This window comes from Cimex lectularius, unplaced genomic scaffold (genome assembly GCF_000648675.2).
Source record: "Cimex lectularius strain Harlan isolate CLEC.00 unplaced genomic scaffold, Clec_2.1 scaffold188, whole genome shotgun sequence".
NCBI classification, from domain to species: Eukaryota; Metazoa; Arthropoda; class Insecta; order Hemiptera; family Cimicidae; genus Cimex; species Cimex lectularius.
The window spans coordinates 372,508-384,853 of record NW_019392882.1 but is presented as its reverse complement, the minus strand read 5'-3'; the positions used below and the strand labels follow the sequence as shown (position 1 = coordinate 384,853).

Below are 12,346 nucleotides of genomic sequence, written 5' to 3'. Positions count from 1 at the left end.
TAACTAAGGTTTTTAGTTGAGATAAAAAAGTAAGTGTCACGAGCGGGATTTGAACCCACGATCTTCGGCTAGATACGCCGCTGCCCTACCACTTGAGCTATCGTGACCTTAATTAATTGAAAGATATTAATTGGTCAAGCGGACCACGAAAACTAGTGCATTTCTAACCAATGATTTCAGAGCGGTAGACGTATATTTTTAATTAATTAATTTGCCTTTCATTGTTTCGCAAATACATGTAAGGAATATCACCGTTTTGTTCATTTTCATTCTGTTTTCTCATAAAAATATTTTTTTAACACTTTGATAATTTCGTAGGATTTTTTTTATATTTGTAAATGGCCCTGTGTCCTTGCATATTAGCTAGAGCACTTGTAGTACAACATATATTTATTTACGGGGGGCGACGTAGCGTAAAAAAAGCCAGGGTCGACGGTGAGAATTGAAGGACGGTCTTCCAGAGTCTTTCACGTTGACCACTTGGTTTCAGCGGTGCACTTAGGCTGATTTCAAAAACTAAAAATATATACAGATTACTTTTTTACTATCTTCCAGTGCTATATATGATGGGGCTCAATTTTACCTTTCTCGTACAAAACTTTTAACTTTCTTTTTCCTTTGCAGTTTCATTTTCGGTCTTTTTTAACTAGCCTCTTGGACGTGATTGCTTGCACGCACAATTTTTGAGAACTTGGGGAAATAATTTACACGGTTCGAGGAGCAAGAAAATTGAACACCCGCAAATATTGCCGTCGTTGATTGAAGATATAGCATGCAAATGAAGCAAAAAATAAAGTCTAAAAGCTTCTAGTAAAGTGTTGGCATATGGATGACAATCAGTAAATATTTGTTTGTTGGTGAAATGTTGGAAAGAAGTCGAAGATTGAATTGGAACACACTAACATCTATCAGGCACGAAAGTTTGCTTACTGAAAAATAACATATAAAATGACATTTTTCACCGATTGTTATGTAAGCATCAATATGTAAATATAACTGTTATCACTTAGGAATTATAAACATAATGAAGAAAAAAGTTTCAAATAAAAAAATTGACAAGTTTGTGTCTAAACATCAAATTTTTGTCTAATGGAAAATATAAACCTTAGGAATATTATGTTAGGCAGAAGATTTTGTAATCTATAAGACACGCACGTAAAATTTTATGCAAATAGAATAAATGGTTTTGGGGAAAATTATTAAATCTGATTGTTATTTCTTTTACCTCGTATTATTGTTTCTTTTACACGTAAAGAATGCAGTTGAATTATTTATCTTGTCATTCAGATCGATCTTTCTCTTACCATGGAGAAATTTCTTGAATATTTATACAGTAATTTGTCAGACGGTGCTGAGCGTGTGTAAATGAACAGATTTAAAAAAAGTATTTATACAAAGGTAATATATTTGATGAAGCAATTTTGTAGCAATTGTCGAAAAAGACGAGTACCAAAACAGCTTTCCTTAAATAAACGAGTTAAAATAATTTTATCTTGAGACGACAGAAACAAATTGCAGAAGGTGATTTGCACAAAACGACAAATTGCCCCCGATTAAGAGTTAAGAAGTTCAAAAAGTACGCTAAGACCGCTCTCCGTCCATAGCAGGAAAGTGCTCTTAGTTCTTCAAGGAAATTGATTGTTCATTACCAAACTTTTGTAGCTAAAGAACCCTTTACGAACAAAAGAACGGGATCTGTCTTGCCTTTTATTGGTTGCTGACATTTTTTGTCGTATTCCATTGTCCAGGTTTAAATCGCCAGTTATTATTAATTACTAGCGATTTACTTAAGGTCTGAAAGGAATTTCGAACTATTATCAGACTTAAAACGAAAACCAAATATTTTATTGGACGTTAAACTTTTCTCGGTTGTCTTAGTCTGGCAGATGATAATGATATTCGTCAGTCTTTAATGTCCAAAACTGTAGAAAAAACAACGAAGGAAAAATATTTTGCCAAATTTTGACAAACAATTTTTAAAAAGGATGTACAGGGAACTAATTGAAAGATCTTCGAAATTAATAATTTAAAAAATATTATATTTCCAAGGAAAATATATGACATGTAGAAAACAAAGAACTGTAGAAACAATTTTATTATTTTTACGCAACTAAATTTTTCAGCCGGTGCTGAACTTTAAACTGACTTCAAAAAACCTTTGGTTTTCAAAAATTAACTAAGATATTTTCACCAGAAAAAGATGGGATCATCACAAGAGACAGACAAGAATGACAGACATAGAGAGGATATATTTTTTTTAATATGCATTTCAATATTATAATAATGAAATTCACTACTTTCGTGGTCCGCTTGACCAATTAATACATGACAATTAATTAGGGTTTTTTAGTTGAGATGAAAAAAAGTTAATGGCACGAGAGGGATTCGAACCCATTATAAGTCATTATAATAATGTAGTGAATTGGTGAACTGCATAATCATTAAGCATTTAATTATTTGGAGATCGTGAGAAGCGGTCTGGTGTGACGTAGGTATAGAAAAACATTTCAAAAAAGAAAATGTTTTTCTAAACCAATGTCACAACAGTCCGCATCTCACGATCTCCAAGTAATAATCAACTAACGGTCACTAAACACCACACATTAAGCATTTGGTTTTTGTTCTCTACTACTGATGCTTTAATTTATGTTTTAATAAAACCTGTAGTGTTTACTGTTTTTAGCTGGATAAAGAAAACAATCATCATTTTATTTTATGTGGGCTAAAAGGAGTTACAGGGAGGTGCGCAAGCGCCCAGTTTTACGAATTCGAGCTCTTTAATGTAAAATTTGAATAATAAAAAAATTGTTTATACAAAATCATAGTTTTAAAACATATTAATGATTGCAACTTTTATTATTTGATCATTTCTGTTATTTTTATCATACATGATTTTTGATTTGAACAATATGTGTCACAGATTGGATTCGGACCACTTATTATCTTTGCATAAAACACCCCATAGTCTACCACTTAAGCTACGTGACTTCGAACATCCGTGACATAAATTTCCCATTTATAATGCAGGATCAAAGTCACGGTAGTTCAAGGGGTATAGCATTTGAATATCCGAAGGTGGGTTCGAATTCTGCATTAGTCACAAATTTATTGTTTATAATATAGTGTATAATAAATCGAATATACACGATTCAACGTTTTTCCCGTGAAGCACAGAAAGTCACGTATTACAGAAAAGCGCGGTTTGACTTATTGCTGAAGGAAGAAAATTTCCAAATACAAATTTCTTCAAAAAAGGAGTTTGAGTAGATTAGCATGCCACAAAACATTCAGGTCGCTCAGGTTTAGCATTGCAAAGCGCCGTATTTGTGAAACGCCCGTATTTATTGTATTATTTTGTATTGCTTATTTTTGTTATAATAAGGAAGATAAAAAAAAGTGAATTGAGCATTGCATCTTCCACTTAACATTGGCATTAGTACAAGACAAATTCGGCAAAGACCAAATTCTCGTGCAATTGCATTTTTGCCAACTACAAATGCAATGAAACCAAGACAGAAATTCGAGTCATGGAAGGAACGATTTTGCAAGAAATTGTACATTCTAGTGCTTTCCTTCAAAAACTTGCTCTTTTTCTATTGGTTGATATATATACTGTAATGCTCTTTGTCGAAGTTTTTTACTCGGATATATAGGATTTTAAAAGAAACTGTTTTATGTTCGACTTGTGCTCTCTACCATTAGATGTATATTTTTCATGTCTCAGTATTTCTTCTGCTTGAGCAGAACCACGGAAACAAAACAGTAATGCTTAAAGTTCCTAGTACTTCAAGTTCAAAATTAACTGGGTGGATACGGGCTGCCCATAACTGAAAACTTTTTCACACAAAATATGTCCATTTGTAAAGAAATAAAGCAGAACTTTTCTCTTTTAAAACACAATCTGGATGAAACGAGGTACAGCCTGACTGAAAAAACTGATATATGTATGTGGTGGTAAATTACCACTAAAAAACTACGTTGTTACTCATTATTTAATCATTTTTTACTGACGTTATCTAATTGTATGTTTTTACATTTAACCGTAAATTTGTACTGTTTTGAAAATATGTAAAATATTTTGATTGTAAAATAAACGTAAAATAACAGTCACTTTATAAACACTGTTTAACGCAAGAATTCATTTTCTTTACGAATAAATTTTTTCTCTATTACGTAGAAATTTATAACTTGTACTGAAGGTTGTTGAGCAAAATACTGCAGCATGAAATTTTCTTTATTAAAAGAACGGTTTTGACATCACGTCAAGTGATAGAATTGTAGCGTAAACAGCAACAAGATGTAAATAGTTATTTAATGTGAAAATTTATTCATGAATTATTATTTGTTTTTTGAAATTCACGTTTTGGTTTTTTACTTTACAAAACGCGATCATTAGTGATCAGCTTTTGGGTCTTGTAATTACATGCGAGTTCGCCTTTTCTCTCAATTTCTTTTTGTAGGTAAGATTTGTATCTCTTCCCTATTCTGACACACTCACTTCTTTTTCCCCAATATGTACAGATAAAACTAGCGAAGTCACTAGGATAGTTGATATTATGCTAGTGCGTCCCCCTTTTTCTCTAATCACAGTTATTCTAAAAACTTCCTAATTGGTGAATCATTGGGGATAGTTTATACTCCGGCAAACACCCTCCCACACTCACTCACGCGCACGCACGCACACACGCACGCGCGCGCGCAGTTACTCAACCGACATGTCCCACTAATAAACACATTCATTCAGGACAATAAAATACTTTTTCTTATGCAAATAACTAATCAGTTGGGTAAGTATAATGGCTACGCCACATTCCTCCACAAACGTATCCATTCATTCCAATACTAGGTTATAAATACATTTAGATGGTAAAAACTACGTCTGGAAAGCCATCAAATACGTTCATCTTTACTTATCCGCTTCAGGTATCTATTCAAATATGGCCACCATAACTGCTCTGTCATAAAATATTTTTGATTTTCATAGGCAGGCACAAATTCGGCGGTTTTATGCAGGGATTTTGGTGCCACACAATTGATACCTCCGTGGCCTTTTGCTTATTAGCAGATACCATCCCTAATTAAGTCTCTCGTGGCCATTTCATAGTCGGGACATCATTATACATTTTTGTGACCATGGCCCACTGTCGGACGACGGTTTCATCTCTAAATTTGTCGACCATGACAGCCCAGCAGTTTTGCCAATTGTCCCAACATATTTTTTTAATGTTTAACATTCGCTGAGCTCATAGAAATCTACAGGTCGTACAACACCGTTGCTGCTCGTTTCGCAAATTGGTTCATTGTTTTAAACACTTAATACTTGCACGCTTTTTTAATTTACAATGCTACGCAGATCAGGAAAAAAAATCGAGTACAAAATTATTTGTTTTATATATTTAAAAGAGTAACTTTAGCTGAAATATCTCTCCTATAGTTTTAAGTTTTCAATGAAATTTTATTTTACTTATTAAAAATTTTTCCTGCATTTTAAGGGTAGTCGTTTAGGAATTTTAAGCAGTTGGTGTAACACTAAATTTCCTTTAGAGTTCTTTCTTTTATCCTAATCTGATCAGCTTCAATTCAGTGAGCTTTGCCCGTTTTGTTATCGAGATGACGTCTTCTTAGAATGGGTTTCTTGTCGCATGACGGACGTTGATTGATGGTATTTTTTTACATTTGGTCCATCGTCTGTTATGTTTTTGTATGATAGCTGTGGGTATTTTCGTTACTTTTTGTAATTGAATTAAGGATTTTTTATTTTAATTTAATTTGGTGGTAAAATATTTTAAATCCTTGTTGTTGGTAATTTTCTTGAACTAAAAACACCAATTATTTATTATAAGCCATATATTTCAATTGTTTTGCGAACCAGTTCCTTTTCAGACCTGTTCTGTAAGCTGTTTAGCTACTGTGAAAGAACTACTGTGGTTGGCCGAAAGATGAATAGCAATTGAAATATACGAATTAAAATAAATATTTGATGCTTTTAGTGCAAGAAAATAACCATCAACATAAACTGTTTCTTACATTTTCAACTTGGTTATGTTGTGGAATACAAACAGAATATGTTCTATAGAACCATTGCAAAAAGTAGAGAAAGAGTGAGAAAGAAGAAAGAACGAGAGAAAGAGACAAAATGACGACAGAGAGAGCGAGAGCGAGAGAACGAGAGAGAGAGAGTGAGAGAGAGAGAGAGAGAGAGAGAGAGAGAGAGAGAGAGAGCTCTGCTGTAATGGGACATCTCCTTTTTTTATAAATAATGAATACTTTCAATAAACTAAATCTATGTAATAATTTTATATGATATCAAATATCATTATATAATAATAATAACGGAGGTTACATTATCCCAGGGGACAAAAACAGTGATAACATATGTCCGTAAAGAGGAAAGGTCAGCTAGAAAAAGAGAAAGAAGTTTTGAAAAATTCGCCAATAAGGGAGAGACGGGTGTTAAGTGAGAGATTAGAAGAGTCTTGTAACTCTCACGGGCTCAATTTACCGGCCAATAAATTACTCGGGTCGAGGTGGTGGACATTTATTCAGGGTGGGCGTCACTCCAATTAAGTCAGTCTGTGTCAGAGAAGAAGCCTAAGAATACTAAAACGTCTGAGCGGGGGACAAGGCCTGCACATCAGTTATCGGGCCGAAACCGAGCATTTGTCATATTTTTTTGAGTCGCTCTACGGCTTCGGTCACCTCTCCCCATTTTCCCAGATTTTCCAGCTTCTACCTCTCACCCTTCGAGTAAAACCACCCCTCCCTCCGCCAACCTCAATAGAGCGGTGAGTTCAAAGAAAGTTGTAAAAGAGACCCCCCTGCTCCTTTCCATTCCTGCCCTTCCGACCATCATCGCAAGCACTCTTCTTCATCGGCCCTTTGAGAACCACTATTAATTATAGGAAGTATTAATTACCTAGAACTTCAACATCGCTTTTACCCGCTTCCTCATGTTTTGTTCGCAGTTATTTAATTTTCTCTCCTTCATTTCATTTTCCCTCAATACATTTTACTTACCAAGGAGTGAGAAAATATTAATTAACGTAAGAAACATATTTATTGAACATATTGTCCGTTCGGAAAATATAGAATAATCATGCGTTTTATCCGTCCGGTTTATGTTACCCATTAAACGATAGCATCAGTCGCGTTTCTCGGGATAATACCATTGATATACGAGCACCAGGCAGCAATTCTCAATTAGCTTTAACTTATTGTGATTTCGCAAAGGACACCCTGCATATTAGACTTTATGCTTATGCTTTATGCTAGATAAAGTCATAATAACAATTATTCACTAATAAAAACAGAAGCAAATCCTGTTATTTTAATTAGCACTAGTTGGATTCGAGTTCCTGAAACAACTAACAAACCCGTTAAAACAATCTAAAAATTTAATAGTTTACAGCACTTAATTGTTTTTTATTCCTTTTTAGTTTATGTCTTGGAATATTATTCGAAAATAGACACGAGCATTACATATTGTAAAATCACTGAAGCTGCACCAATCTTCCATTCCATTTTTCACCCATCCTCATTTTCTCATTGCCGCTATTCTGATCCTTCTTCTCTCTCTCTCTCTCTATCTATCCATCTACCCCATCTACCTATCTCTTTACGTATCTATGTATCACTCACTCTTTCTCTCTCTCTCTCTCTCTCTCTCTCTCTCTCTCTCTCTCTCTCTCTCTCTTTAACAGTCAGTCTCTCTCTCTCTCTCTCTCTCTCTCTGTTTATCAGTCAATCTCTCTCTTTCTCTCTCATTCTTTTGATCTATCTATCACCTCTCTTCTCGCCAGCCTAACTCCTTATAAATCGATCATTCTATCCATCTAACGAACCATCTTTATATATACATATATATCCTTCACTCTCTCACTCTCTCTCTCTCTCTCTCTCTCTCTCTCTCTCTCTCTCTCGTTTATTTATATCTCTTTATCACACCATCACTCACTATTTCTTATATTTAGTTTATTTTTAAATGTTTATGTTTATATTTATTTTATCTTAGTATATTTCATTATTTATAGTGCAGTAGTATAACGTATAGCGTTATCAATATACAATTTGCATTCAATATATCATAAACTGTTTCTTGATTTTATCACATTACAATTCATATTTGTAATATCAAAATATTTTGTTTTTTGGGAAAATTTAAAGCATGGGAAACGGTAATGATAAAATAAGCTAGTGTTATAAAATATTCGTAAAATTAAAAATAAGACATAATTTTTCGTTTTGTTTAATGAAATATTTTACTATAAAGTGAGGTTGAAAAGAAAAATTGTTGTCTCAAGCTAGACTGGAACCCACGACATCTGGATTTGTACGACCCTGCTTTACCACTTGAGGTACCGGTGTCTTTGGTTTTACCTCACTTTATATACAAATAATTAATTAATTAAAATTAAAACACACTATACTATTAACATAAATGTACTAAAGATGACAAAAAAAGTAAATAAATCTTCGTGTAATAAATACGTCGATACTATTGTGAGACACCTGTCTGTCGCAATTTTTTGAACTATTGCCAAAAATTTGTAAGTCCAGCATAATTTCAAATGTGATTTCTTTTGTCGTCTATTTGTCTGTTGTGGTTAATCATCGTGATCTATTGTCGTTATTTCTACCATGCTTCTATCAGCTGAATCACTTAATGTCCAATTACTGTAAAAAAATTATAGTATTGCATAGTTGGCAAATAAACAAGTGAAACACAAAAAAATAAAACTCAAATTGATTTTCCTCTAACGGTAACCCAATGTTATCCACCTCGCGGATCCAGCCATCCTTCAAATGTTGTTATTCCATTTGACGCAGTTCTACCTCCGGTCTAATCAATTGTCGGTGTTGATATTCAATTAGGGGTCAAACCGATCAAATTCAACTAGATTAGATTGCAAATAAAATATTTCCTTTTTAAATCGGTTCATCAATGAACGCAGAAAGCTGAGCTCGCTTTTGCACAGTTGACAACCTTTTACACAACTTTAAGCGTAGGTTACATTTCTATTAAAATTTGCTTTTTAATTATCGTAATATGACGCATGTTAAATTTGATTTTCTGAAAAGCAATGAGTAGTTTGTGTTTACATAACAATCAACTTGTACATTCTTTTAGTTCGACGGGATAATAAATTTTATCCTGAACCTGCATAGGGAATTTATTGGGTCCGTCTTCACTGGCGTAAATGTTTAATGAACCGCCATGTTTAGTGTAGATCATGTGCCCAATACGACACGCAAGAATGGCACGATTACACAGAAAACAAGCACTTTGAGCCCTGAAGATGATCTCAATAAAGATCGAAACGTTGGCACGATAAATAAAATATTTTTCTGAAACCTACATCACACCAGACCTCATCTCACTATTTCTGAATAATTACAAACTTTACAGTTTTAATTTTAACATTTCGCTTAGAAATTTTGGTTAATTTTGGTTGATCCTTAGTTATTCGTTTCACAAACGTTACGCTGTTCAAAAAATAAAGGCAGCAAAAAATATTATTTCTTTTTTTAATCAAATGAAATGCAGAAAGGCGCCAATTTGGCAGCGGACACCTTGCCACTGCCGAAATCCCGATTCCTCCCTGTTCCTATCCAGCGCAAACTATTCTGGACACGAGCGGATAAATACTTGAGATGATTGTCGCTCCGCCGGTGGATTCCTAGGAAGCCCCAACTAAGTTAGAAGTTGCCTCCGGGTTAGAGGAAGAGGGCTGAATGGCAATGCGCCCCTCCCACCCGGAATTGCTAATTGTAGCCTGTAGTTAGGGGTAGTTACGGCCGGCTGCCCCGTCAGCTCCAACGTGAAACCAATAATGTGACATTTGACTTGTCCATCCGTCCTGACCGCCCTTAACCCGGTTAGAAGAATGTTTTACATAATTTATAATCGTCCACGTTCAATTTAAAGGGAGCAGAAACGTAGCGCATTAGCAAAACTGTTTGTAAGTCGTGTACAAGCAATAGCATGGTTGTAAACATATTTATCTGAAGCAGTTTCAATTTCAGCAATTGTTAAAAAACTGGTATATAAACTGGTTAATAATTTTTTTAATTTAATATTTTATAATATTAAGTATTTCGTTTAAAAAATTGATAATTAATCTTCCAAACACCATAGTTGCATTTTTCAAGAAATTATTTCGGGGAGGTACATTCGTTAATGGGATTAATAATTGTTTATACTGAAATGTACAGAAACAGATTTAATTGAAAGAAAATTGTCTTGCTTAAATATTGTTTTTTTTACGGAACGCACTTAAACGAATTATGGACTAGTGAAGTTCGCAAGTGTTACAATCGATAAGTTATTTACGGATGTTTGGTCGATACTGATCATCTCTGACCCACTGTTTTCCTCTTTATGGCCAGTTTTCAAACGAATTCGGGTAATATTGTCAAACTGGCCGGTGTCATTGTAATTTCTAGTGCCCTGTAAAATTGAAATATGGTGCATTTATGTCGGTCGGTCGATTCGTCTTTTTATTAGTCTTATTAATCAAGGTTATTAACCTAACTATGTCGAACCCTTTATTAAATTTGTGTAAGAGAAAAGTAAAATAAATTCTTGGTCTAATTTATAAAAATATGTCTGGTAATGCTTCCTTTTTAATTGGTTTACAAAAAATTATAACGACGATAATCATCAGTGTACGTATTCGCAACCGACTTTTTTATTTTATTTTTTATTTATTTATTTTATTTTTTTTACAGTGGTTACAATTATTTGTAAATTTGTCAAATTCGTAAGCAGGGCCGGTGGTTTCCTTTTACAATGATGAGAGCCGTGTCAACGTCCCAACTGATGCAGCCATCGACGCCTCTCTCTCAACTTTCTTGTATGTGACGTTATTTCATTTGAGATTTATCAGTATTTTTAAAATTCAGGGTATCAGTTTGTAGTGATTTGATTTATTTGTAATAAGTTTACATAGAACACATTCCTTTAAGTTTTAGGGGAAGTGGCGTAGTACTATTACATCCCGTTACAATAATTGATCTGTTTGATCCCTAGTCTAAATATTGAGATTTCAACAATATTGTGCTCGTATAAAATTACAAAACACCCACAAAAATAGGATATCAGCAAAATTAAATTAGGTACAGATTGAAATGAGTAGCTTTCGCGATGTCACATGAGTAAATGATATGTGCAAATACAATAACAACATAAAAATAATAAAATATAACAGTAACTTGGCAAAATAAAAAGGATAATCAGTTTAAGTTTAATCGAATTAAATAAATAAGTAAATAAATGAATGAATAAATAAATAAGCAAATAAGATAAATACATGAATAAATTAAACGATTAATAATTAAACAATTATGTAACGTATGTACATTTATATACACGTTCGTATACATAATTACGATTGACCAATTAACATTTTGCAATTAATTAATATTTATGAAAGGTAATGGTTGAGATAAAAAAGTCAGTGTCACGAGCGGGTTTCGAACCCACGACCTTCGGCTAAATACGCCGCTACTCAACCTCTTGAGCTATAGAGACACCGATCCGCTCGGACACCAACTTCCCATCTGAACTTGACTTCTCGAATTTTCCCTCCTTTTTGCCATTCTCAAATGTCGTGTAATCTATTTGATTCTCGGCGACAAATGAAATGGCCAAGGAGAGCTTTCGTGAAGATATACTTCAGTTTAATTATTAAATCCATTACAGTTCGTGGTCCGATTGACCAATTAACATTTTTCAATTAATTAATATTTATGAAAGGTATTGGTTGAGATAAAAAAAAGTCGGTGTCTCGAGCTGGATTCGAACTATTATCTTAACCAAAGCCTTTCATAAATATTAATGTGTAATTAGTAGCAGTTAGTCAATGATTATTCGGAAATCGTGAGATGCGGATCGGTGTTACGATAGTTCAAGTGGTAGAGTAGCGGCATATTTGGCCGAAAGTCGTGGGTTCGAATCCTGCTCGTGACAGAGTCTTTTTATCTCAACCAATACCTTTTATAAATAGTGATTAACTGAATAATTTACAAGATTGCAATGTGCATACACGCACACACATACACATCTTTACCCATATATTAGCCTGATTATTAGTTTAATATATGTTTTATTCTTCAGTGCTTCCAAATGGTATTCGTAGAGTACCTTCCAATTTCTTGGCATTTAGGAATTCTGTGCTCAATCAGTTTATCGAAAAAGTTTTCAGTGAGCCGTTTAGCTTCGTTGTATATCAATCACATGTTTTGTCCTCTCATGGAGGAGGCTAATTTTAATGCGGCGGCTCGAAGAAGTTACCTGCCTCGGAAATTTATTTTGTGTGCACTGTCACTTCTTTCGATTTGATCTGGA

The 12,346-nt window shown here is 33.9% G+C and overlaps 1 protein-coding gene across 1 annotated transcript in view; it reads right to left on the bottom strand.

The window, feature by feature from the left end:
• The window catches only part of LOC106660793 (lachesin-like), a 329,309-nt gene that overhangs the window by 105,391 nt on the left and 211,572 nt on the right, over window positions 1-12,346 (bottom strand). The window lies entirely within an intron of this gene.